This window comes from Homalodisca vitripennis, chromosome 8 (assembly GCF_021130785.1).
Source record: "Homalodisca vitripennis isolate AUS2020 chromosome 8, UT_GWSS_2.1, whole genome shotgun sequence".
Taxonomy (NCBI): domain Eukaryota; kingdom Metazoa; phylum Arthropoda; class Insecta; order Hemiptera; family Cicadellidae; genus Homalodisca; species Homalodisca vitripennis.
The window spans coordinates 11,219,365-11,245,555 of NC_060214.1; the positions used below are offsets into that span (position 1 = coordinate 11,219,365).

Genomic DNA, 26,191 nt, shown 5'->3' on the forward strand with positions numbered 1-26,191 from the left:
GTTCTGTTCTTACAACTTTTTCCACAAGCATGCTTGAAAAACCTGATTGTAGCTTTATATTCGTCACTATTTACAATTAATTGTTGTTATGGTTGTAATTGTTTAATGTGATGATTATTATTACTAAGATCCTCTCTATAAGGTTACCACCAAAATAGAATTTGAAAAGAAAGAGAAATTTTATACAGCACATTGCCCTGACTTTTGCCGCCCTATAGCCCATTTTTGTATTTTATATATCAAATTTTACATTTGTATATTTTTTGCAATAATTTAATTGTGTTATGTGTTTCAAAATTTCCAATTTTGCGAGGTCACACATTGAACGGAAACGGATGTTGGATGATGAAAATACGTTAAGAATAATAATTAATTTCATTCAAGGCACTCATTATAGTATGTTAAATAAAAACCGAATTCATACATCGTTATTTAACTTATATACATTTTTTATCATTTTGATTGTAGTAGAGGGCCCGTAGAAATAAATTATTTATAACCTTACTACTAGTACACTTCGTGATTATTGTAATTATACTACCAATATGTCTGTCACTTTTTTGTAAAAAATTAAAATAGTGAATAAGGCTGTATAAAAAAGTAAATAACTGAAGATTAACAGTGCAGAAATTTCTTTCTAGAAGTCGTCCCAAAATGTCATATCGCAACCCAAATTAACTTTACCAGAAAATGGATCTTTGACCTGAGTCGTCATCTTCATAGAACACTAGTATATCTATGATTAATTGATTATATATAAAGTACACAAGACGTTAACATCCTAATGATACTTTGATACTGGTTGGGTTTAACCAAAATGGTCAAACTTCATTGATGATAATAATAAATACGATGAATATACATTTGTATAAAGTATTACCTGCTTAAATATCCTACCGTTTACAAAGGAAAACTACACTACAAAAATTGAAAAACTAAACAATTTTAAATATTTTTGCCTAAATCTAAATAGTATATACAGTAATTAACACGTTATTCAGATTTTTCAATTGCAAATTTGCATAAGTGCTACATGTATCTTACACTTTGAGTATTACTTTAAAGACTGTTTACCGAAATCATTTGATTGTGGTTGAGGCCCGTAGAAATAAATTATTTATAACCTTACTACTAGTACACTTCGTGATTATTGTAATTGTACAACCAAGATGTCAGTCACTATTTGTGACTTCAAAATACAAATAGTGAATAAGGCTGTATAAAAAAGGAAATAAAGAAAGTTGTACTGTGCAGAAAATTTTCTAGAAGTTGTACCAAAATGTCATATCGCAACCCAAATTACTTTACCCAGAAAATGGATCGTTGACCTGAGTCGTCAGCTTCATAGAACAATAGTATATCTATGATTAATTGTTTATATATAAAGTACGTAAATCCTAATGATACCATGTTGGGTTACTCAAAATATGGTCAAACCTCAGTGATAATAATAATAATAATATACGATGAATATATTACATGTGTATAAGTATTACCTACTTAAATATCCTAACCGTTTACAAAGAAAAACTCCACTACAAAAATTGAAAAACTAAACAATTTTAAATATTTTTGCCTAAATTTGTTTAATAGTTTTTTTAAAAATCTTTTGATATAATAGTATATACAGTAAATAACACGTTATAAAGATGTTTCTTTGCAAATTGCATAAGTGCTACATTTATCATATTACTATGAGTATTACTTTAAAGACTGTTTACCGAAATTATTTTTTTTCGATGTTTGCTACACTGAGAACAATAAATCAATTTTTTTGTTGTTTGGTAGTGCCTTGCATGTGCTTACTTAAAACCTTATAAGACCACCTACAAACTGTACATGCATTTTTCAGACGCTCTTTGAAGTGTTTTTAAAAGGTTTTATTAAATAAAAAACTGGTTTGAAAAAGTATATTTAGTGAAAACATATTATTTTATTTTTAACTGTTTGAATATGTTAAAAACCCATTCTACAATTTGTTGATACAATTATGAATTTCAATTAAGATATTACAAGGTGTACCTACAACACAACTCCTGTTACTTCAGTTCCCGTAAACTGTTTTCTCGGGAAACCCTTCGTTTCATTCCACAGTAGAAGTTAAAGATTTTTTTCAACGCTCTTTTGCTGTGTAAAAATAAACAGATTTCCCTCAAGAAATAATTTAGGTGTGGAGTTTTCCCTTAACAAACATCCCTTAATATTAGCTCTGGCTGTACAAAGAACTATAGACAATACAACTTAACTGATAGTAACTAATTTTATTTTCCCCAAGGAAATATCCAAGACCGGACGGGGGTGTCCTGGACCTAGTATCCACGTAGGGATATCCCGACATCACCAATGTTTGTCTCGCCAGGACGTAGACGGGACCTTGTCTGATGACGTCATAGCTGAGCTGTGGTTCAATACCAGACCAGAACGAGAGTCGGTCTATGACACGTCTGAGCCTACAGTCGCGGTGTCCTGTCCCGAAAAGCGAGAGTGAAATTGACTGACAAATGGTTAAGGTTGATGATGTAGAAGGAAAACAACACATGCAGTTTTATACAACATCCTAACATACAGATCAACCTAAGCAGCGGACAACTCGAAATTTAGGTAGCCCCTCGCCTGGAGAGGAGCAGATAACCCCTGGTGAGAGCAAACACTGGGATCGTAGGCCTCCCGGGGAGACCCCTTGGCCAGTCGTGGGGTTATCAGTGGGGGGAGGTAGTCGTACCTGATAATAGGGGGGGGGGTCAGTACCGGATGCTACAGACGGGGTAAACTCAAGTGCTTCATGAAAAACTAGGCGCCTTACTGATTACCAGCGTGGTCATTCCACTCCTTCCTCCACTTGGTGGAAAGAAAATATCCCAAACTATATATAGACTATGCAAGAGGCCTCAATGTGAAACCAGTGGTGTGCATCCCCAAGCATCAGTTTTCATGGTGGTAGGCTAGGATTGGGGCAGGAGTCTCAAGAAGAAAGAGGTTACTAGACAGATATGTAAATTTCAGGGCCCACAATTGCAAGGGGTTTTTGTTGGCAGGTACCAAAAGTCGAGGCTGCCGTTACTTTAAAATAGTTGTCTGAAATATTTGTCCAGACCAATGTTTGCCATGGTGCATTCGAAATGCAGGGAATCAATCACATTACAATATCATTGCTTGGTCTGACCTCTATGAAATGCCTGAAACCCGTTGCAATCGTACACTTATTCATTCCCCCAACTAGGCTTCCTTTTGTTGAGACATATGGGTGATGGTGGGGTGTAAATTTGTCTGCAAGTGGGTGCACACCGATCTGTTCACTTTATGATAAAAAAGTTAATATTAAGTCTTGGAGGTGAGAATTTTGGACGCACGCTGGTAACCAGCCAATTCTAGTGCGGAGATCCTTCGGAATTGCCTTAAGTCACCCCCTTACAGCATCCGGCATGATATTGATCGACAGTTAACCGAACAGCAATAACAGTGCAGCCAACTCAGCAACTATAACCTACTCTATGATCAAAGGTCACAGGTAGGAAGAGATGGGTAGAGTCAATCACTCGATTGTCAGAAACTAAAATTCCCCCTGCCCCACCCCCCCCCCCCCCCACCCCCCCCCCCCCCCACCCCCCCCCCCCCCCACCCCCCCCCCCCCCCACCCCCCCCCCCCCCCACCCCCCCCCCCCCCCAAATAACAAATATTGTGGTTAATGTTTTTGTGGGCATAATTTCATACGTTTATGAATGATTTAAATATATAACTTATACGATTTGTCTTTGATTTTATAATTCGTTGTTAAATTTAAATTTCAAACTTCCAAAATGTATTTGTCGATAGAAAAGAAATCGATTGAAAAAATTCCCAAAACATTCATCTGAAGCAGAGTATTTAAAACATAAAAAGTTTAACCATACCAAAAATTGAGTGGTAAATATGGTTCTAAATAATTGACCGGCACGTTAGAACTTCTAAGTAATAAAACGCCTCGCCGTGTGGTAGGGACTGTTCTTTATTTGTGGTTACGAGATATGCGATTGCTAACCTTTATAACTATTTATACTCCAAGTAACTATTTATTAAACACTAGCTGTTGTCCGTGGCTTAGCACGCTTTTCGTAAGCTTTGCTCGAGTACGTGAACTTCTGGTTCAAGTGAATTATATTTCCAACATTGATGTAGAGTTTGCCTTGTTTGCCTCGATCAGGGCAATCTATGTATGTTTATAGCCATTGTACACGTACATGTACTTTATTATAAAGTGGTCTAACACTTCAAGCCTTAACCTTAAATTCAACCAGAAATGTATCTTAAAGACAAATATACCTTTTACTTAGCGCCTTCATATAGTGTTTTGTTATTTAATATACGTAACTGTCTCGTAATTGCAGTTTATAGTGTGCAGGCGCTTTGATACCTATTATATTTTGCAGCGCCACCTGGTGGTGAGTTACATTAATGGGCATATCATTGGCATAAACCTTCTCCATTGGAAAATATATATAAATACAAATGTTCATAATGATTAGTCAAATAGTGTACGATTCTATAAAGGACATACAGACAAAGATTCATTTACACACACGCACACGCACACGCACGCCACGCACGCACGCACACACACGTATAGATATGATTTTACAATCTCTTAATATAGAAAACATTAAAGCTAGATTTGTTACATATTAAAACATCGACTGGAAATACGAAGACAATAAATAATTTTTATAGTTCTGTGCAATGCTCCAAGCACATTATCCGCTAAGGATGTGGATGAAGGATTAAGGATAATCGTGTTGTAGTAACGAGGAATATTCATGAAACTTTCAACTGATACGGGTTTAAATTTTCGATACTGACGAGTATTTTGGATACTTACTTGGAATTTATTTTTGCAAAAATATTTTGGCCTCATATGAAATTTTCAATGGTTGAAAATTTGTTGACTCTGCCTTCAATCCTATATTCAGTTTGTGTGAACAGTTTCAAAAACCTATCGATTTATTTCACTTATCACCCACAAAGGCGTAAAAGGTTATTTACCTTTTAATTCGCATGTTCGAATCAAATATTCTAAAAATCGATTCAGTATCTTGGACCAAAAAAGGTACTGCAATAGCTAACCTTTGTTCAGATCAACTTTAAAATTTAATTACTAAAGGGGTATTTATTCTACCAAAAGATATTTGACAGATCTATCCAAGCCTGTCAATTCCTGGTCAAACATTTTATTTTAAATTGTCTTTTTAGATACAATCCTAGTTGCTCGACAGTCATTAGGAACTTAGATCAACTACCTTAGAATTTATTTGGATGATATTCTATAGAATGTATATGATGAATAAAGGATTTTACTTTCACTTTAATTGTTAAATAATTAAACATGGAAATTTGTTGATGCTAAATTTAGTTTTCATGCTTGGTTTCAATGGTTCTGTAAGTGAAATTTCACATTCTCCATTACTCGCACTACTCGTAAATCAAATTGCTCCGCGAATAACCAAAATTAAAAATATATAGATAATTGCGGATATCGAATTTTGCTCGATTTCAATGTTACGCAACCGCCCAGCTGATGAGGCAATGAGAACACCATCTGGATTACCATCGGGATGTGTTTGCTGGTAAACCAGACAGACCTGTCCTTGTAGTCTAGGTGTCTCTGATGTCGAAACGTTGGAACTAGTTCGTTTTGAACTTCGTCAGTGACTTTTTTTGGAAGTCTTCAGACGGTCATGGACTCCTGGAGGAGTCCAGGTCTGCGACAGTGTCAGAATTCAGAGGCTGAAACTAAGCGGAAGATGTAATGAAGCTAAAACGCAACATTCACATTGTGTTAAGTGGAAGATGTAATGAAGCTAAACTCAACATTTACATTGTATTAAGCGGAAAGATGTAATGAAGCTAAACGCAACATTCACATTTTGTTAAGTGGAAGATGTAATGAAGCTAAACTCAACATTTACATTGTATTAAGCGGAAGATGTAATGAAGCTAAACGCAACATTCACATTTTGTTAAGTGGAAGATGTAATGAAGCCAAACGCAACATTCACATCGTATTAACCGGAAGATGTAATGAAGCTAAACGCAACATTCACATTGTGTTAAGTGGAAGATGTAATGAAGCTAAACTCAACATTTACATTGTAATTAAGCGGAAGATGTAATGAAGCCAAACGCAACATTCACATTGTGTTAAGTGGAAGATGTAATGAAGCTAAACCTCAACATTCACATCGTATTAACCGGAAGATGTAATGAAGCTAAACGCAACATTCACATTGTGTTAAGTGGAAGATGTAATGAAGCTAAACTCAACATTCACATCGTATTAACCGGAAGATGTAATGAAGCTAAACGCAACATTCACATTGTGTTAAGTGGAAGATGTAATGAAGCTAAACTCAACATTTACATTGTATTAAGCGGAAGATGTAATGAAGCTAAACGCAACATTCACATTTTGTTAAGTGGAAGATGTAATGAAAGCTAAACTCAACATTTACATTGTATTAAGCGGAAGATGTAATGAAGCCAAACGCAACATTCACATTGTGTTAAGTGGAAGATGTAATGAAGCTAAACTCAACATTCACATCGTATTAACCGGAAGATGTAATGAAGCTAAACGCAACATTCACATTGTGTTAAGTGGAAGATGTAATGAAGCTAAACTCAACATTCACATCGTATTAACCGGAAGATGTAATGAAGCTAAACGCAACATTCACATTGTGTTAAGTGGAAGATGTAATGAAGCTAAACTCAACATTTACATTGTATTAAGCGGAAGATGTAATTGAAGCTAAACGCAACATTCACATTATATTAAGCGGAAGATGTAATGAAGCTAAACGCAACATTCACATTATATTAAAACTTTCCACCACAGGTACGATATATCTAGATGTAATTGTAATGCGGTAATTGTACAGTTGAACGGCTTACGTAGGTGGTTGTAGGCAGAGCGCAGACGTACACTCCGCACAGCAGACAAGCCACGAACACCTCCCTGTTCCTGCCCAGGACCCGGGGGTAACTCGTCACAGAGGGCGGTGATCATCGCCTCCAGGCCGCCGAAGGTACTGTCCAACCCTGGAAGTCGTCATCGTCAAAGTTAGAATCGAGAACAGATAACAACCCATCCTTAACTAATTGATACTCTCGCATACTCAAGGATGTATTTTAGTGCGGGTATTGCATGATAAAGAATAGAGTATATCGTCTGCAGCTAAGAAATTGTTTAATAATACTAAATAACTAATTAGTTACACTAGTAATTTGGTGGTGGCCGAGTAGTCTAAGGACTTTGGATCCGAGTTAGAGATAGCTCAGGTTCAAATCCTGTCTGTGACCGAAGCACTTCAGTACCATCGACCTTGTACTGTATCGACTCTCCCCCTTATCTGTTTGATAAGATCCTCGCACAGGCCAGTAACTCGTGTGGAGAAGCAAAATAAAACTTAAAAATGGATTAATTGGCCTTTTCTAGAAAAATAAATACACAACAAATTGAATCCTATATTTTGATGTAGAGTTCACCACTCAATAATATTTCTTCACCATATACCGATCTTCCATATTAATCGAATCCATGTTTTCAAATAATGACCATTGCAGATTTTAAATGGCAAACTTCTGTTTTCAAACATCCCTGTTTAAAACCTTCTTCACAATCTAACTCAAAACTGCTTGCAGATTATGCACATAGTCGTAGATTGTTTCAAAAAATGTATATATCTGACATGTTTTAAGTTTTGGACTTGGGGGACTAAACTGCGTGCACACAATCTACTTGATACATTTCTCTTTCACTCGATCTGATTCTCTACGTCATGGCAGGTGCGCATCGGCATCGTGATACAGGTCTTGGAGAGAAGAGCTCAGTGAGTGACAAGGAAAATGAGACTTTCATAATCTTACTAAAAAGTCACGAGCATGCTTTTTGAACATTTGTGTTCGGTTTAAATCATTTTCAGCCTTTTTTCAAGTGCCTGAAGAACAAGCGACTGAATAAGTAAATGTAAGATAGACTAGACTGAAAACATGTGTAAAACATAAATCACTATAAAATATTATTAACATAAATTGACTATTATAATATTATAAGCACCAATAACAGTTTAACACATCTTTTATAGAAACTCATATTCAAGTTTTCAAATAAATAATCTGTGGCAAATTCGAAATTCGAGGTAATTAAAAGTGAAATTCCTACATATTCTTGGTTTAGTATCTGTTGTACTGCTTTCAAAACAATCGCATTTTTCATAAACTGACTATAATTATTAAATATTTCATATGTATATTCCTAGCTAATCTATGACATACATTTTTTAGTTCAAATATGAAAAATAAGTTACTGGATAGTGTATTTGAGATTCACAACAATAAAATCTTTAAACTCCTAATTGATTGGGTTTTATTAAGTTATTCTGTGAAAGATTTTACGAAAACCATGTATGACACTTGTTTTTGAACTGTTTAATTTACTAGACCATACATATGTTACAATAATTACGTAACACATACATTAATAATGATCTTCAAAGTAACAGATTTGTAAAGCAAGGTTTCTGAGTGAACCAAATAGCTTCAAAGATGATTTAGGACAATTTTTATTTAGATTAAAACTTATAGCAGTTTCATTGTCAACAGACTAAAACTATGAGGAAAAATAATTATGATTATTATTTTCAACTGTTTGAAATCTTTGTGTGATACAAATATATAATACTAAGTTTCCAGAACTGGAATTTGTTCTCTTTTTCAAATAATAAAAATGTAAACATGTCAATGAATTCGTCAAAGTGAAATTTGATACAGAAAACGTTAAAAAAAACAATAAATAGATGTAATTGAAATTCCAGCATACATGTAGTCACATTCAAACAAATATAACGAGAGTGAAAGGGGAATCATACTTTGCTGTTTCTGCTAGTGCAAAATAATAGTCAGTGATAAAAACCTGTTTACATTAGGATTAATCCTCATCAGATCAATTTCATATGTCTACACCAAATTACATTCTGTTTCGTTACCTTTTACAATGTAAGAAGAAATGAGATGAAATATAGTAACTATTAGCTCTTGCAATATTTTGATAATCGTCACTACCTTGTCTATGCTCTAAGCATACTCACCCAAGGTGATGAGCATGAGGAAGAAGATGATGGACCAGAAGACGGAGCCCGTCATAGTTGCAATAGCCTCGGGATAAACGATGAACAACCAGTCCAGGACCTGTGGTGCAGTGTAACTGTTATTATCACTGTCACTGTTACGGTTACTAGTAAATATTAGTTACCATCACTAGGAGCAAAAGTAGTCGGTGTCGATGTGTAATCGTGTTTTTACGACAAAGTTTAGGGCTAAGAAGCCCTCTCCAACACTCAGTCTGGGGACCAACGACTTAAAGGTGGCCACCACCAATGGCCGGGCAGGCGGGCTGCTTGCAAGGACAGGATCGCTCAGCCCATCCAAGCAGCAGCCACGCTCGACGTTGCTTGATCCGGTTATCTTGCGATAACCACCGTACCCGCTACACTGCACCATTGGCAAGCCGGGGTGGGAAGTGCGTTTAAACGCCTTAGGAAAACAAAATCTTTTTTATTGCTGCGAAAATATGTACATTGTATGGCAAACGTCAATACGGATTTTCTAAAATTCCAGACATCCATACATACAATTTTACAATCACTCATCTTTCATTCATTCCCAGTGCAAACCCACTTCGTACAGCAAAGTCAGTCTTCTAATTTGGCAGTCTCCTAGTCGAATGCCAAAAACTCCGCCGCATTAATAGAATTCTTGAGATACGAAGAAGCGTTTGAGGCGAGTCTTTAACGTTGGAGCATCTTTAAGTTAATTGGGCAGTCTGTTGAGGAAAATGAAACACCCGCTTGGGAGGGCAGGCGTTAATAAACCACCGTTCTGTGTCCCCCAGTTCGGTAGTTAGCTCTTCCACGTGTCTCATACATGTGTATGTCTCGGCCTCTGGTTAAGGCACATTTACTCATACAACAAAAAGCAGTTTCTAAAATGTAGAGGCACGGCAAAGTCAACACCTGCAATTTCTTGAAAGCTTGCCAGCACTCTGAATTTTATTTTGGCGATTTTTCTAATTAACGTTGTTTTTATTTTGAAGTCTGAATGCTCTTTGAAATTGGGTGTTTGCTTTTGCTTCAGTGACGTGAACCATGGTTTTTAATCATATGGGAAACAAAGTTGAAACCTGCACCTTTTATTTGCTTTCTGTTACATAAAACTCTAAATAGTAATACAGTATTGTTAAATATTTTGTGCATTTACTTATACTGAAACAATAACAATGTTTGAAGTCAGCGCATAGAAAAAACTTGAATTGAGCGCAAGCTGATTGTTCTGATATAATATGTTAAACAATACTGTATGGACCAACTTGAGCACCGAACAGCTGTTATGTGCAGTACGATAAAACTACGTCTGAGCAGTGTGACCAATCGTGTGAGAGATAGCACAACTTGCCCCACCATTGTTTATCGACGGTTGGCATCACTATTGTTTGTTTGGCGTTGTTTTCAACAAGCTATCTCACTTTTGACTCTGTTTCCCATTATGACAAAGTTGAGATAAAATTATGCTTTGTAGATGTTTAAACGTTAAAAGTTCTAAAAATAGTATGGTACCTACTAAATATTTTGTATGTATAGCTTTTTATTTTCACCCCATGTAGAGCATTGCAATATCTTCCAGATTATTCCTGCATCCATCGGAATAATCTGGAAGAAAAAACAAATAATATTTGTTTGCCTTATATTCGCATAACTGGTACAAATATTGTAAATCTCTTCGCCACAGCTTTTGAAAATTGGCGAGGATGTTTTGTTCCCTATAAGACTAAGGGCGGGGGGTTTGGTGTAAAATGGCCAGATACGATTGATGATTTATCGTTTATTACAAAATGTCATTTTACACGTTTTTGGAACTTGCTGACGTGGCCTTTAAAAATATTTTTCATTTATAATTTTTAACGTTCACAAAGTGTCACCAAATGCTATCGCAACTTCAAAAGTAGCCTATTAAGTTTTTTGTTGTATAAATAAACTTATTTTTTTAGCCCAATAAGTTTAAATAAATTATTTATGTTAGTGCAAAAGAAAAGTAATGTTGCTACGTTATATAATCATGTTGGTATAATAGTGTATTACGGTAGTTTCATAATTACTGTGTAACAACCGAGAGGTAGAACGGGCAAGATTCAATGTAAACTTAAAACAACGCTCCCTACCAAGCTCGCAGATGTTACTGGATATCCGATTGTCTTATTTGAACTAGTTAACTAATTAGAAAGTTATTTTATTAATATTTCACTTTAAAGGGATGACTTTTAGTTATATTTTAGGAGTATTCCAGAGGTTTATATAGATTAATAAATTATAAATTTTAATAGAATACATTATATTATAATATATGTTCACTCAGTGTAAGTCACAACAAATGTGAATACTCAAATAAATTTTCGTCTTGCGTAAATAAAGACGAAAAGTTATTTAAACGAAAGTGACATTTAAAATATAAAATATAGAACACAAATATAACCAAATATAAAATATAAAACTTTTATATATGTACTAGCTGTTTCCCGTGGCTTCGCACGCTTTACGTAAGCCTTGGCCATGTATTTGCACTTCTGGTTCAAGTGCATTATATTTCTAACAGCGATGTAGAGTTTGCCTTGTTGTCACGATCAAGAAAATCTGTGTATCCTTATTATATAGCCATTATACACGTACTTGTGTTTTATTATAAAGCGGTCTAACAGTCAAGCTTTAAGTTCAACCATATATTTCTCATAAAGACAAACATATATTCTAACTTAGTGCCTTCAACTAGTCTTTGGCAAATTAATATACGTAACTGTCTCGTAATTGCAGTTTATAATGTGCAGGCGCTTTGAAAACTTTTATATTTTGCAGCGCCAACCTCGTGGTGAGTTTAATAAATGAGTATAGCATATAAACCTTCTCCGTCGGAAAGTACATATACATTCAAATTTTCATAATGATCGGTCAAATAGTGTACGATTTCCATAAAGGACAAACACACAAACATTCATTTGGTGTATGTATATATATATATATATATACTAGCGGGCCCGGCGCGCTTTGCTGCGCATTTCAATAATTTTTTGCAAAAGTTGCCCGCGGCTTCGCACGCAATTTCCCGTTGAAAACAGTACACTATATTCACTTATTCTTTTTCTATCACATTCTAAACATTGCTGAGATAATTGATAGTCGTTCCATCGTGAGCCTCTTGGGCGTATTATGAAGGTATGTACCATATTCCTGCCTCTATCTAGCTGTTACCCACGGCTTCGCACGCAAATCTTAAGAACCGAAGTCCTTATATTACTTAGTAAATTTTTTTTTTACTATAATAAATTTTAGATTAAATTAGTTATATCTCCGATGCCACGATTGAGCTTGCTTTGTTGTCTCGATCGAGAGAATATGTACACACGGAGTTTTGAGAACCATACTTCTGTCAAAAAAAAACAACTAAGGTTGATTTTATAACATTCTTTATATTTGTAGCCAACGTAAGATAGTAATTATGATATCTGCATTACTCTTCTGATCAAGCATGAGCATGGTTTATATTAAATAAATATTGCAGTTAAAGGTGAATTTTTACGTCAAATTTGAATTGTATTATCTGGATAGTAAAGTCTATGTTTAACAGTGATTGCAAAAATAGTTTAAACAAAATTTGTCGTTTCTCTTAAGCTTACTCTATGCTTTAAAACTATAAGTGTAATATATGTTTACAAAGAACAGCTGATTAAAAATTTGAAAAGACGTTAACATATGTTTGCTGCAATGCATTTCTTATGGGTATTTCTGTAACCAGTGGGGCGGAATCCTGAATCGGGAAAGGGATGGGCATAGCTTATAAACCTTCTCCGTGGAAAAATACATATACGTACAAATTTTCATCATGATCGGTCCAATAGTTCACGATTCCATAAAGGACAAACATTCATTTATATATATATAGATATATATATATATATATATATATATTTCTTTTCTGAGCCTTTTAACTTTTACTATAGTACCTTTAACGTGTTTCACTTTACCTTAATATTCTAATTCAAATTTTCTTTATTGCAGTAGTCAATTTTTTACAACTGTATAGCATGCGTCTAACTTATTTTATACAATTATTCTATCAGTCGAAGTTTTAAAACATCCAATTTTGAACAACGTTATATTAATTAAAAACATTTTTACAATCGTCAGCACAAAAATCTTATTCATTTTGGCAACAGTGTTTGCAAAATAGTTTTATCGTTCCCAGCGATTTGTCATGAACTCGTCAAGGGAATAAACGCATTCGACACTAAAAGATCTCTTAATCGAGCTTTGAAACGTTTCTTTGTTGCCAATTTTTCGATGCACTCCGGGAGTCTGTTGATCACTTTAACACCAAACTGAGATGGAAGTTGTTCACAAGCCATTGTTCTGTGAGACTGAATCCTCAGGTTGTCCCTTCCCCTCGTATTATATCCGTAGACATCACTACCATGTGTCAAATCGCATTTGTATCTACAATATGTATTTAACCACTCAACAAACTTTATTTATTTAACACTCCTTTAATCAATGCACTATTTTGCTAAATATAAACAATATTTTATTGCATACCCTACTAGAGCATTCATGTCGTCCGACCCAGAAAATCCTAAGGCTTTACAGGGTACAATTCCTTTTTTCTGGATTAATTGTTGGGGTAATATTCCACTATGATTTTGCGTGAATATTAGCTAGTTCTTATGCAGAAACGTTCAAAACGACAATTTGTTCTTTGGTTATAAACTGCAATAAAGATAATATTTTTCTTGGAAAGTAATGTGATCACCATATTATGTTTCACCCTATAATTTTTACAGCTCCGTACCATTTAAGGTATGATATCCCTTAGGCACTGCTACTGAGTGACTCTATGAAATGTTGGCTTGAATTTATCTCAAGTAGTTACACTGTTAGTTTAAATGAAACAGCTAATCCCTAAAATGATTCACTTCTGGATTTACCTTCCAATAGAACCTACACTGGGTTCAGCAAAAAACCGGTGTGTCACTTAACATGGGCACCTTATGGATGTCCAGGAGTGGCACTAACCATAAATGTCGAGATTCTAGGGTGCAAGGGTAGTTCGATAGGTTCTACTGTGTAGGATGGACACGGCTCTCGAGTATAAGTTCGGAGATGGTTGGGCTCCCTAAGTTTTAAAGGCTGTTGCTAGCCTAGACATAAGGGTGTGTCACTCCCTGTCTGCTTTGACTGGAAAATGCTGGTACAGAGCTGGCCTCCCGTCTTCCAAGAAGATATGACTGACATTAATGCCCTAAATCCTTCTTTATGGAACTAAACAGGATGTGCCCCCTATCCCTAATCTTACCTATCCAAAATATCCTATTAATTCAGAAGAGGAATTAATTTTCTTTTATGACTAAGTGCAATTACGAAACTTCTTGTCATAAGAAGAAATTTCAAACAGCTTTGAGATATTTTGTCCTTGATTGAGAGTATCAAGTGAATATCTCTTGATTTAAGATTAGAGTTCATTTGACTTGGATATGGCTCCCCGCAGCGAGGTAGAATACTTCAAGATTATTGAGATAAGATTTTACAACGTTTTGACGTAATGTGAAACGAAAATCTAAGATGATGGCTAATACATCGGCGCGTGAGCCTAACTAAGATAACAAGATGTAATCTGTGGTTTTTTAGGGGTTTTATAATTTATTCAAATTTAAGGTGTTTATTTACGATTTTTACAAGGGAATCTATTCAAACATAATGTAAACATTCATTGACCTTCTTCGGAATCAGACCCATGAGAACTTCAATCATATCTCTGGGACTAAGCTAGTAGTATACGAAACTAAAACTAAAAATAAGAATCAATATGGTTTTTATTTCATGTAAGAGGATGAAAAGATTTATCTCATGTTCTTTAAATGTTTTACATCTTGTCATGTGAAACAGTTTTGAAAGCAATGTAGCGAGATTATTATGTTTAAATGATAAAATTGGCGCTTGAATGCATATCAGTGTAACTGGTAGTATACCTGTCCAATACACAACATTAAATTACTCGTACTGCTTATATATTCGCAAAAAACAATTTTATTAAACTAGGTGTACGGTAATTTTTCCTATATTATATAGTTTAATGTAAAAATAAATATAATAATTTGATTTTAATATAATAGTGCCTTAATTGTTAAATATTACAAATTTGATCATTTAATTTCTGTATAAATTCCTACAACCAAACACACTGGTAATGTTAAACGGTACGGTAAATTATTAATGTTTATTTTAAGGATGAGATAGAAAAGGCTACAGGAATATTTGTGTTCTATATTTTATATATCACTTTCGGTTTAATCCGAGGAAAAAAATGTCATTGAGGCAACCATCTTGAAATCTCAATTTTTATCAACTATTTCCAAAACATTAGGAATGAAGTAGTTATAAATACGTAGTTTTTAAATCACTTTGTTTAGCTCTATGAGTCACACGATGATAAAAAAATGTTATGTAGTTGTAACATCTCACCATATTAGGTAATTGAAATGCAATGGTTATTTTCTTAAATAACCAATACAATGTTTCATAAAGTGATATATACTGCCGAATGTAATTAATCATTATTGCATGGATAGTCTACATGGCGTATTAGGTACAATAACGCAAGGTCCGGTTGATATCATCAATTACTGTATGTTAATGATTTAATAACTCGTGTTGCCATGATGGCATCCTTTCGAGGCAATACGGTCTCCAATCCTTACCTAGATAAACTTACATGTAACTTACATTGTTGTAAAAACTTAAAAATACAATGTTTTTCTAAATGGCCTTGACAGTTAGAAACTCTTTATTTTTGCTCTACGATGACTAATAGTTAAAATTTCCTTTCTAAATTTCGATCAGCTAAAATCTTGAAGCGTTGAAAGATATAAAAAATGCGCAAGACGAAAGTTTATTTAAGTATTCACATTTTTCGTGACTTACACTGAGTGAACAGTAGCCTAAAAACACAAACATGGCTCTCAAACATGAGCAACGGAAGTAGTAACATGATCGAGCCGAAGAGTAACAATAATGGAAATAAATACATTATGGGTTTCAGAATGGATCATAAAGTTATTTTGGCTAGATATCACACATTGTTAAAATATTTCAAATACTCATAATGTCATAAAATAGTTATTAACACTTGGTTACGATATTTCATTTATTGATATCAGTTTGGTTTTAATAACAAGTTTAATAGCGTATAAGTAAACAATTGAATTCAAAACTGTATTATTTAAGGATGAGAACTCATAAGGAAACGAGTGTTTACGGAGTTTGTTAATTAAGAATACGTTGGGGCAACCGGGTTTTTATTTATTTTTTAAATTTTTAAACCAACTTAATTTAAGATTTATTAATTTTAAGATAAAGAATGTATATGATGAATGAGCAAGTCTGTAAAGAGATAAGTAACAGATAAGCCCTCTGGAGGCCGCCAGAGATTGGAAAACTGAAAAAAAAAAACCGAGGAATAGTCATTGCATATTTGTGAAAATTAAAGACTGAGAAAAATACAAAGTGGACCAAAACAAGCAATAAAGACTTACTTTTCTGAAAAGTTAGCATACTCTGAAAACCCTAAAGGTTTTTGGAATTACTTAAAAAGGTCTGACATAATAGGTGAAACAAACAAGGTGAAGTCACGTCACAAAGTTTAGCATAGATGGTGTAAATACGAGGGTCGTCCATAAAGTAACCGCCGTTTGGGCCTGGCGCGATAAGTAGTGGGGGTAGCGCCGCCATTCTCACATCGGTGTGCGCAGCCGTTCAGTACGCTTCTAGCTGTGCAAGGGAGAGCATCGTGCGATCGCGCGTTCTTTTGGTACAACGTAAAAACATGAGCGCCGTGATAGAAAATCCCGCCACGTGTGAAGTGCGTGGTGTAATAAGATTTCTGTGGTCGAAAAGTTACACAGCAGCTGAAATTCATCGTGAATTGAGTGCGGTGTGTGGCCCAAGCATTATGAGCGAAAGTGTAGTCCGTCAATGCAATGGGGTCATACCGCTTCGCCTAGCAAGCCGAAGAAAGCTCGCCAATCTTTTTCAGCGAGAAAATTGATGGCTACAGTTTTTTGGGATGCTAAGGGCATCTTGCTCGTTGAATTTATGGAGCGTGGTACGACCATTACAGCTGCAGCTTACTGTGAAACCTTAAAACGTCTACGACGAGCGATTCAAAACAAGCGTCGTGGTCTTCTGACATCTGGTGTTGTGTTTGTCCATGACAACGCCCGCTCTCATACAGCTCAAAGAACTACAGAACTTTTGAAAAAGTTCAAATGGGACGTTTTTGGGTGCTAGTGATTTCTATCTTTTCCCGTACATGAAGCGGTGGCTTGCATCTCAGAGGTTTGCGAGTGATGAAGAGCTTCAAAACGCTGTAACATGTTGGCTACGTTCTCAGGCGGCAGATTTTTTTAAAGACGGAATTTAAAAAACTGTTAAAAGATATGATAAGTGCTTGAATTTGTATGCTGAATATGTAGAAAAGTAGAGAAAAGCTGCAGTTTTTACATTTATATAATACAATTTTTGTATCTCAACTAGTTTATTTTTTATTTCAAAACGGAGGTTACTTTGTGGACGACCCTCGTAAGTACTTTGTTGAAATGAGTTCTAATAATGATACTGATCCAGATACTGTTGAGATCTTATGGTAAAATAAGACAAATGAAAGGATAGAAGATTTTTAAGTCGTGGCTGTGAGTTAATATGAGGTTAAGTCTGCTATGAATTAAGTTAAAAGTGTTAAAAGCTGTGATGATCGATGACATTTCCATTCAAATGATTTTAAGTTAATGAGTCTGTGCGCATTTGGGACTGTTAATCTGTTAGTAATTAAAAGTTTAAAAACTAGCATCTTCCCTAAAGAATGGAAGAAAAGTATTGTTCGGCCGCTGCCTAAAGTAACAATCCCCAAAACTAAGCAGTAACTAAGATCCATCTCAATATTGCTGGCTATGTAAAAATTGTGGAAAAGATAACAATAAAACAGATTATAATTCTTGCCCAAGATCAAGACTTTTTACCAAAATTACAGTCTGGATTTATAAGAAATCACAGGACATGGACTGCCCCCACAAACTTGTTTAGTGATTTATAAAAAGCTAACGATAAAGGAAAATGCAGCTCTCTTGCAGTGATAGATTATTCCTAAGCCTTCGATTCAATAAATCATGAAATGCTTCGGGTCAAGATGAACTATTATGGCTTTGGTGAGGGTGTGATTTCACAGATAAGGTCATATCTGCAAGGAACACACAGTTAACAAAATTTGGCATTGAGACATCTCAGTCCCTTTTTCAAATTGCATGGTTTACCTCAAGTCATCTGCCTCGGCCCAATTTTGTTTAACACATCCACATCAGACTTCCGCTTTCTGTCCAAAGTTTGTTCGTTCTGTCCAAACTTTCGTTATTAAATGACACCACACAATGTTTAAACTGTAAATCAATTTTTTACAGTTATGAACTTGTTAAATAAATCAAACTGCCAACTCGATGACTTCAAAATAATTGATGTTAAAACTGTCAAGAAAAGAAGTTTCAATTCATAAATACCATGAGACTAATTGTTGGGTTGTCTCAGACTTCATAATTAATGGCCTCCGTTATGTCTAGAATCTGTCAACAGTTCGCGACAACTCCGTCTGAACAGATGATACAGCTTTTAATTTGATCCTGATTAAGTAACTGTGAAAACTTCGCAGCGAAAGTAATCACTTCTTAGGTGGACTCGTCTCTTCATTTTTAAATTATTCACAGCTTTACAATAATCCGGTGCAGATTTTAAATTCGTAAATAAAAAAAAAATATCTGCTTTAAGCCTAAAAATCAGAAAGAGTCAACCTTGTCATTAAAGTTGCAATAAATACTCATTAGAATGTGTGCACATGCGAAGTCCAAGCACTCTTAATGAACTAAATTGTTAGAAAATAATTAAAATTTATTCATATACCAAAATAATAAATAAATAAAGACAAAATTTAAGAAAATCACAGAATTATCAAGTTTTACGAGAAGTAATAACGATCTGGCAATGGATCTTGCCGAATATTGGATTGCTGCAAAATTTGGAGTTTAAAATGTGATTCACATGGACCTCCACGAGTCAGACCTCTGTGAAGATTCATTCGACTTTACAAGATTGCTTTGACTTGTACAAGGGATTCTTCGACCTATACGAGGAATACTGTGATTTCTCCTTGGAATTAGTTGACATCTAAGAGGATTCTTTTGACCTTTATGAAAATGAATTTGACCTCTACCATTATTAATGTAACACCCAAGAAAATCCCTTTAACGAATACAAGGATTCCTTTGATTTTGTGAGGAATTCATTGATCTATAAGAAGATTCATTTGACCTCTACGATGGTTAATGTAACCTCAAAGATGACCCCTTTGACATAACAAGGGTTTATTGGATCTATTGGAGAATTATTCTAAGATGTAAGAGAATTCCTTTGATTTTTGTGGGGAATTAATTGATCTATAAAAAGGTTCATTCTACGATGGTTAATGTAACCTCCAAGATGACCCCTTTGACAAAACAAGGGTTTATTGGATCTATGGAGGAATTATTCTAAGATGTAAGAGAATTCCTTTGACTTCCAAGAAATTATATATGCTGTAGAGAACACCACTACTTTAGCAGCCCCTTGTTTTATCAGATTACATATCAGAACTAAAATATTCACCCTTAGATTCACAAAATACAAAAATGGGATTGGTACATTGAAACTTGAAATTTTGCGTGTCATGTAAGACGTTACCTACTGTACACTATTTGCTTTCATAATGCTCTTACATTGGTTAAGAGCTGATTTTGTGTATCCAAAGTGGTTTCGCTGTCAGTTTTTAGTGAAATGTTTGCGATTAGTCCTGAATCGGGTAGTTTTACCTGGACAAAAATTAAAACTATCTTTTAGTCCTTGTTGTTAAGACTTAAAACGAGCAGTAACCACGTTGTCTTGAAAGAACATTACGAACCAGCAAATAGACCCTAGAAAAACCTTAAGGATTCTTAAAGTTTACTTCATATTTTAAGGTGAAGTAAAGTAATTGACGTAGATTACCTTCAAGGCCGACCTGGTCCACGCTTTTGTTCTGCACATGCGCCATATATCCCAGCACGGAGAAGATGACAAACCCCGCCAGGAAGCTGGTCAGACAGTTGATACTGCTGGTGACTATGGCGTCTCTGGAACAGGCAAACGGTCAACGTTAAGTCAGTATAGAGTTGCTATGGAAGCTTCACTTCGTACTTACTCTAGCTATAAACTCTTAGGCGAGTTCTGAAGGGAGTTACACAAATTATAGAAACTGCAGCTTCAAAGCTAATGTGTTGCGTAACAATCTTCACTGAGGCTGCATCATCAATTTGTAAAGTTTATCTTCAATTTCATTTTCGAGACGTACTGGATACAGATATACAGGCAAAAACCGCAAAGAAAAGAAATTTTGAAGTTCCCGGTGGACAAAAAAAAAACTGGGTCAGCCTACGTGATAGGCTTCAATGACGCTCAGCCAAAGTCCATGGTTGGACATGCTCCATCACAGAACTCTTTCTTATCTCTCTAGACATGAAATTTGATGCAGAATTAAAAAGTCTAATATGATCTTTCTCGACATATGCTTCCACAAGGTACATGCACATTCCGTTCATTAAGTTAGGTTCCATAGGTAAAAGTGTTCAAATAGTAAAGGTCTGGTGGTATCCTCCTTCAGAAGAGGCTCTATAACGAGAGTGTGCACTGAACATTTCTCTTAGCGTTACCTGTGTAGAAGTGAAGCTTCATGCAAATTTTCACGTCTATAGGTTTGCTCGTTTTAGAAATATCGTGCAGACAGACAGACCTACGAGTGACAGGTTTTGCTAAATCTCAGCCATTTTTACGAAAATTATGTTGATATCACATAAAACCGAAGATGAAATTTATTGACGAGAAAAATCTGGAATACTCTGTCATCTGACTGTTTGTAAGTAAAGTTTTTTGCTTAAGAATTTTTCCAAGGAAAACCCCACCAGGTCGATGGTTGATACTATGGTAGCATATGTTTTATTACAGTTTGCTTTACAGAATCACAAGTATTACCTCCAACTGATTGTTGAAGCTTCACTATTATAGTGATCGGCCATTGTGTAGAGCCAGACTAGTGATGGGATAATCGTTACCTTTTACAATCGAGTATTCGAACAGTTTAAAGCCGATTGAGTATTCAGAATAGAAACCGTAGGAAATTATATTATGCGGAACTATTGTTAATTTTTACTGACATATTAACATACCACGATAGAATTATAAAGTTAAAAGTTATTTTTAATCATTAAAATTCCTATTTTTAAATTTTTAAGACTTTTAAAACAACAAAATAAATATAAATAAAATATACATGATACTAAATAAAACGTTACCGGTACGTTCTTTATACGTGTTTATTCTGTGATATACAGAACATAAAAGTAATTTTATAACATTTTTGAGGATTATAGGAGAAGAATAAACTGTATTCAAAACCACGCGTACATTGCATGTATTAGACTTGATGGTCTATGACCTTGCCCTAACCAGTCAGTAACACATACCTGTAGCAGTTGTTGTTGAATTTATTGTAGCTGGAGAGGGCGAGCAGGGTTCCGAACCCGGGACCTAGGGAGAAGAAGATCTGAGATGCGGCGTCGATCCAGACCTGAAAAAAAAAACAGATAAACATTGTTTTAGTATTGCTGGGAAGCGGATGTTTATTACAGTCTAGTCCAACATATAAGGTAGCCCAGGTACTCAAATGGGAGAGCAGGTTATAAAAATATAACAGTGGCGACACTGGCAAATCACAAATATATACAAAAATATATTTATTTAGCCAGCGTAATTCAACTTTTAAATTGCTATTCAACTAAATTACAAAAATTATATAAAATAAAAATTAGCCTAAGAAATAAAAAAATGTTATTACAATGAGGAAATACTAATAATAAATTTAGTTATTCTTAAATGTGTAATTTATTGTGATTATATCTCTCAATTTACGTTTAAAGTTCTCAACAACACTACATTTTTGACTTACGAGGGGAGGTCATTAAACATTTGTGGCCGAAATACAAAGCCCCTCATTTCGAGTTCGAGTCTCATTTTGGAAAAAATGGAGCTTACGGATTTTGGCGTGTGAAACTTTCGGAGTCCTCCCCAAATATAAAGAGGCCTCTCGTTTAGGTACTATAGCTCTTAAGAGCTTTGTGAATCAAGCTACATGTCACCATTCTGCATACCACTTCCATGGGCAGCATTTTGGGAGTCTCTGGGAGGAAACATTGATACAGCGTTTCACATTGAAAATGAACTTAACTGAACTCGTTGAGTTTAGACCTCTTTGAAATCTCCACTATCAACCATTGGCCTAAGGATAGGTTAGCTAGATGCTGTCCTAACTCCTTTAAGAACTGAATTTAAATACCATCAATCAAATTTGTAGTTCATGATACTACATCGGAAATTCATATTTCTCATTCTAAAAAATAACGATTTAAAAAAAAGGCGTAACTCTAAAACTTTTAACCTTAAATCAAATTACTCAGAAGACAGGAAACATTAAAAGGCAAAGGGAAACTAGAACTAAATTATCCGGTTATGCCGTAATTTCGGGACTGATCCACACAAAATAATTCCAAAGTTCTAGTCCACGATATAAGTTGTTCTTCACTGGATATTTCTTACGTACCTTAGAGTTTTTGAGCTTGTGCCACTGAGGTGTGAGGTAATATCGGATACCTTCAGCAGCACCTGGCAGTGAGACTCCCCGCACCAGCAGAATTATCAACACAAAGTAGGGTGCCAGCGCCGTGATCCAGACGGCCTAGATAACATAAGACCAAACAAAACTTAAGTACAACAATCTTCACACGTTAAACAACTGATCCTGGTCATTGTTAGGCGACAATTAGGTTATTGTTTTGTAATAATCTTTATGGTCTTCCTCAAGGATTCATATTAGGTCCAATTTTCTTTCTGGACAAAAATGTTAGGAACTATATTTGCTCAGAAAGAGAATAAAAATATTTTTTGATAAGAGGGATATATTATTATTTGCTTTTTCTGTTAGGCTAAAAAATTGCACTTAGTCCTAAAAGGACATTTACGCTGCTTCCGGAATGGTAGGTTATTCTGGATGGGTAAGATTGAGCATTAGGCCGCCCCTGTCAAGATATATAAGGAAGGATTTTGGGCATTAATCTCAGTCATGTCTTCTTGGAGGAATGGAAAACTAGCTCTGCACCATCCTATCCAGTCAAAGTAGACAGGGAGTAGGACGCCCGTTTGTCTAGGCTAGTAACAGCCCTTAACACTTAGGGAGCTCCACCAACTTCAACAGTCATCTCCCGTAGTAGACTAGATCTATAGAACTACCCTTGCACCCCAGAATCTCAACATTTGTGGTTGGTTAGTGGTGTGCCGCTTCTGGACATCCATAACGTTGCCCAGATTTGTGACATAGGTTTTTGTTGTACTTAGTCTACGTTCAACTGGAAGATATAAACCAGCCAAAAGTGAACCATACTAGGGAAATATTATTAGTTGAAAAATATAATTGTTGACAGTAGAGTAATCTTTAAAATGTGCAACATGTAATTTCTAAAAACAATTCCCCCGCAATCCCTCACCTTCTAATTCGTTTTTTTTTCAATTCAATGCCATTGGAATAAAACAAAGTTTACGTATATCTGGAAGAAATGGTATTTTTGCTAGTAATTTATAAAACAGGAACGTTGGTTTTGGTACGTTTATTCTTTAAGAAATGCATATTGATTAAAAAAAAGATATATGTTATAAGGATTTAACTTTTTAGATTTTATGGGTAAAAACAATATTTTGATTGGAAACCACATTATGTATTTCAAAACATTATATGATTTTCATATTTCAGTCACACTATGTTGAACCGTAAAGGATGAAAAGTGAAATTTTCTGTTGCACTTTATTACGAGTATATCGTTTCCTTAGTCCAAAACCATAAGAAATGTATAAACAGTGATGACGAAAAATGTAACTTTTTAATTTTATATTTTCATTCCAAGTGTAACTCTAGCAAGCCTCACATATATATTTCCGTAGAGGTTTTTAAACCTGGTCTACCAAGGTTGTAACAGCAAGCTCCTAGGGAAGACAGTCTGTCACTAGCAGTCGTTTGTTTTTTAAGCTGCTTTAAATTGATCTACGTCTAATTTTAGAAAAATGTATATTTGCGTGTTTGTTGGAGTAAATTTCCAAAAATAATATATACCGGGTCACATTAATAAAAGAATTATCTCAGTTCACATTCTGAATATTATGGAAAAAGTTTCTTGACACCGCTGTTGTAAATTAGGATCTAGGAAATAATTTATATTCTATTCCATCCAGTTCCTTAGTAAAAAAAATATAAAACGTGCGCTTTACAGTAAAGGCTTTAGTCAAACAATAGTAAATACGCGACCTCACCAGATAGATGAAAGAACCATCTGACCAATTCCTTTATAAGAGCAGGATCAATAGATAGAGCCTGGTTTTGGAATCAATCTAATGCTAATGCCCCAATGGAAGCTTCTAATGCATTTTGAAAAGTGCTTTGTTCTTTTTGGCCAAAGATATTGAAACTCAGGGTTTCATTTCAAGAGCCCACAAGTGGAAGTCAGAAAAGATTCTGGTACTATCTCGAGCGCGTGTATCTTGATTCGTTCCAAGTGTCTGATGATGAATTTTGAATACATCGAATTTTTCTAAACTACAAGAAAAATCTTTAACTGTTCTCTGATTAGTATCAATCATTTATTGTTATAGCATAATATTAAAACAATAGTAAGTAAGTGTTATAACATTGCTGTATCCAAATAAACCATTTAACTTACGTGAAAATATTTATTATTCTTAGAGGACTTGTTTTAAATAAACGATAAATATAACCATCCTATGGCCAGTATTGAAAATAATTAGCACATACAGTATGACAATATTTTATTTATAAATAATCTTATTCACACTTAACACTGATTAAACCTCTTCGTAAACGCTTGGAAATTACTTGTTTTTAAAATTATGTTTTTTTATTAACAATATTAATTTCAGTTTTACATCTCTAACCGTCATTGAGATATAAATTATTTACAAAAATTGTAAACGGTCAGGCAGACAGAAAATAGGCAAGATAGGACCTCAAGTTACTACACAAAAATTATTTGTACTTATGGAAGAACTTGGTAAACCTTTTGACAGGAGATACGAGATACTTTGTATATTTTCTATCAGCTTTTACAACTTCTGAAAATTGAATATTAATCAGAAAGTTATTATATAAGATGTATAATCAAGAAGCTAGGCCTAATTTCACATCCGACCCATGATTTTGGACGGAAAATAATAGGAACAAAGTGAATACGTTCTACACCTATTATGCTGTAAGTCTAATAAGTGACTATAAGCTCTTTATTTCAACATACTTGATAAACAAGAGTGGAGCTGGCAGATATTAACTGTATCGAGTTACAGCTACCATACATTGGTTATATCGTCATGGCATCGACATACTACCAGATCATGTTTATGATTTTTAAACATGTTAATGTCCGTGAGCCCTTACAGGGAGTCAGTAATTACAAGTAATACTATTCAGCTATTCAGCGATTGCAAGTAACGTATTTATTGTTATTTTCAAGAAGAGCAAGTTCAAAACATAATAAATATAGTCTACGGATGAGAAAAAATTTAACTATTTTCTGTCTTTGGAAGACGATTATTATACTACTAACAAGTACTAACTAAATTACATTAAAAATTATGGTTGCCTGTAAAGTCGGTTTTACGGCCGAAGATTTTACGTGACAACGTCTTTTTCTCGGTAGAATATTTATTGATATGAATATTATTAAATTGCACAATAGGAACAAGGAATTGAATGAAAATAAGAATTGCACAAATTTTAACTATAGAAATATATTTTGTTTACTAAAACATTGTACATAATTTGAAATTAATTAAAATTTGTTATTGTAAATGGTAAAGTTGAATAAAAAATGTACTAAAATTGGAATTTGAAATTCTTGCT

At 34.7% G+C, this 26,191-nt stretch overlaps 1 pseudogene; it reads right to left on the reverse strand.

Moving 5' to 3' along the window:
* Nucleotides 1–2,574: 2,574 nt before the first annotated feature.
* The window catches only part of LOC124368015, a 256,137-nt pseudogene continuing 232,520 nt past the window's right edge, over nucleotides 2,575–26,191 (reverse strand).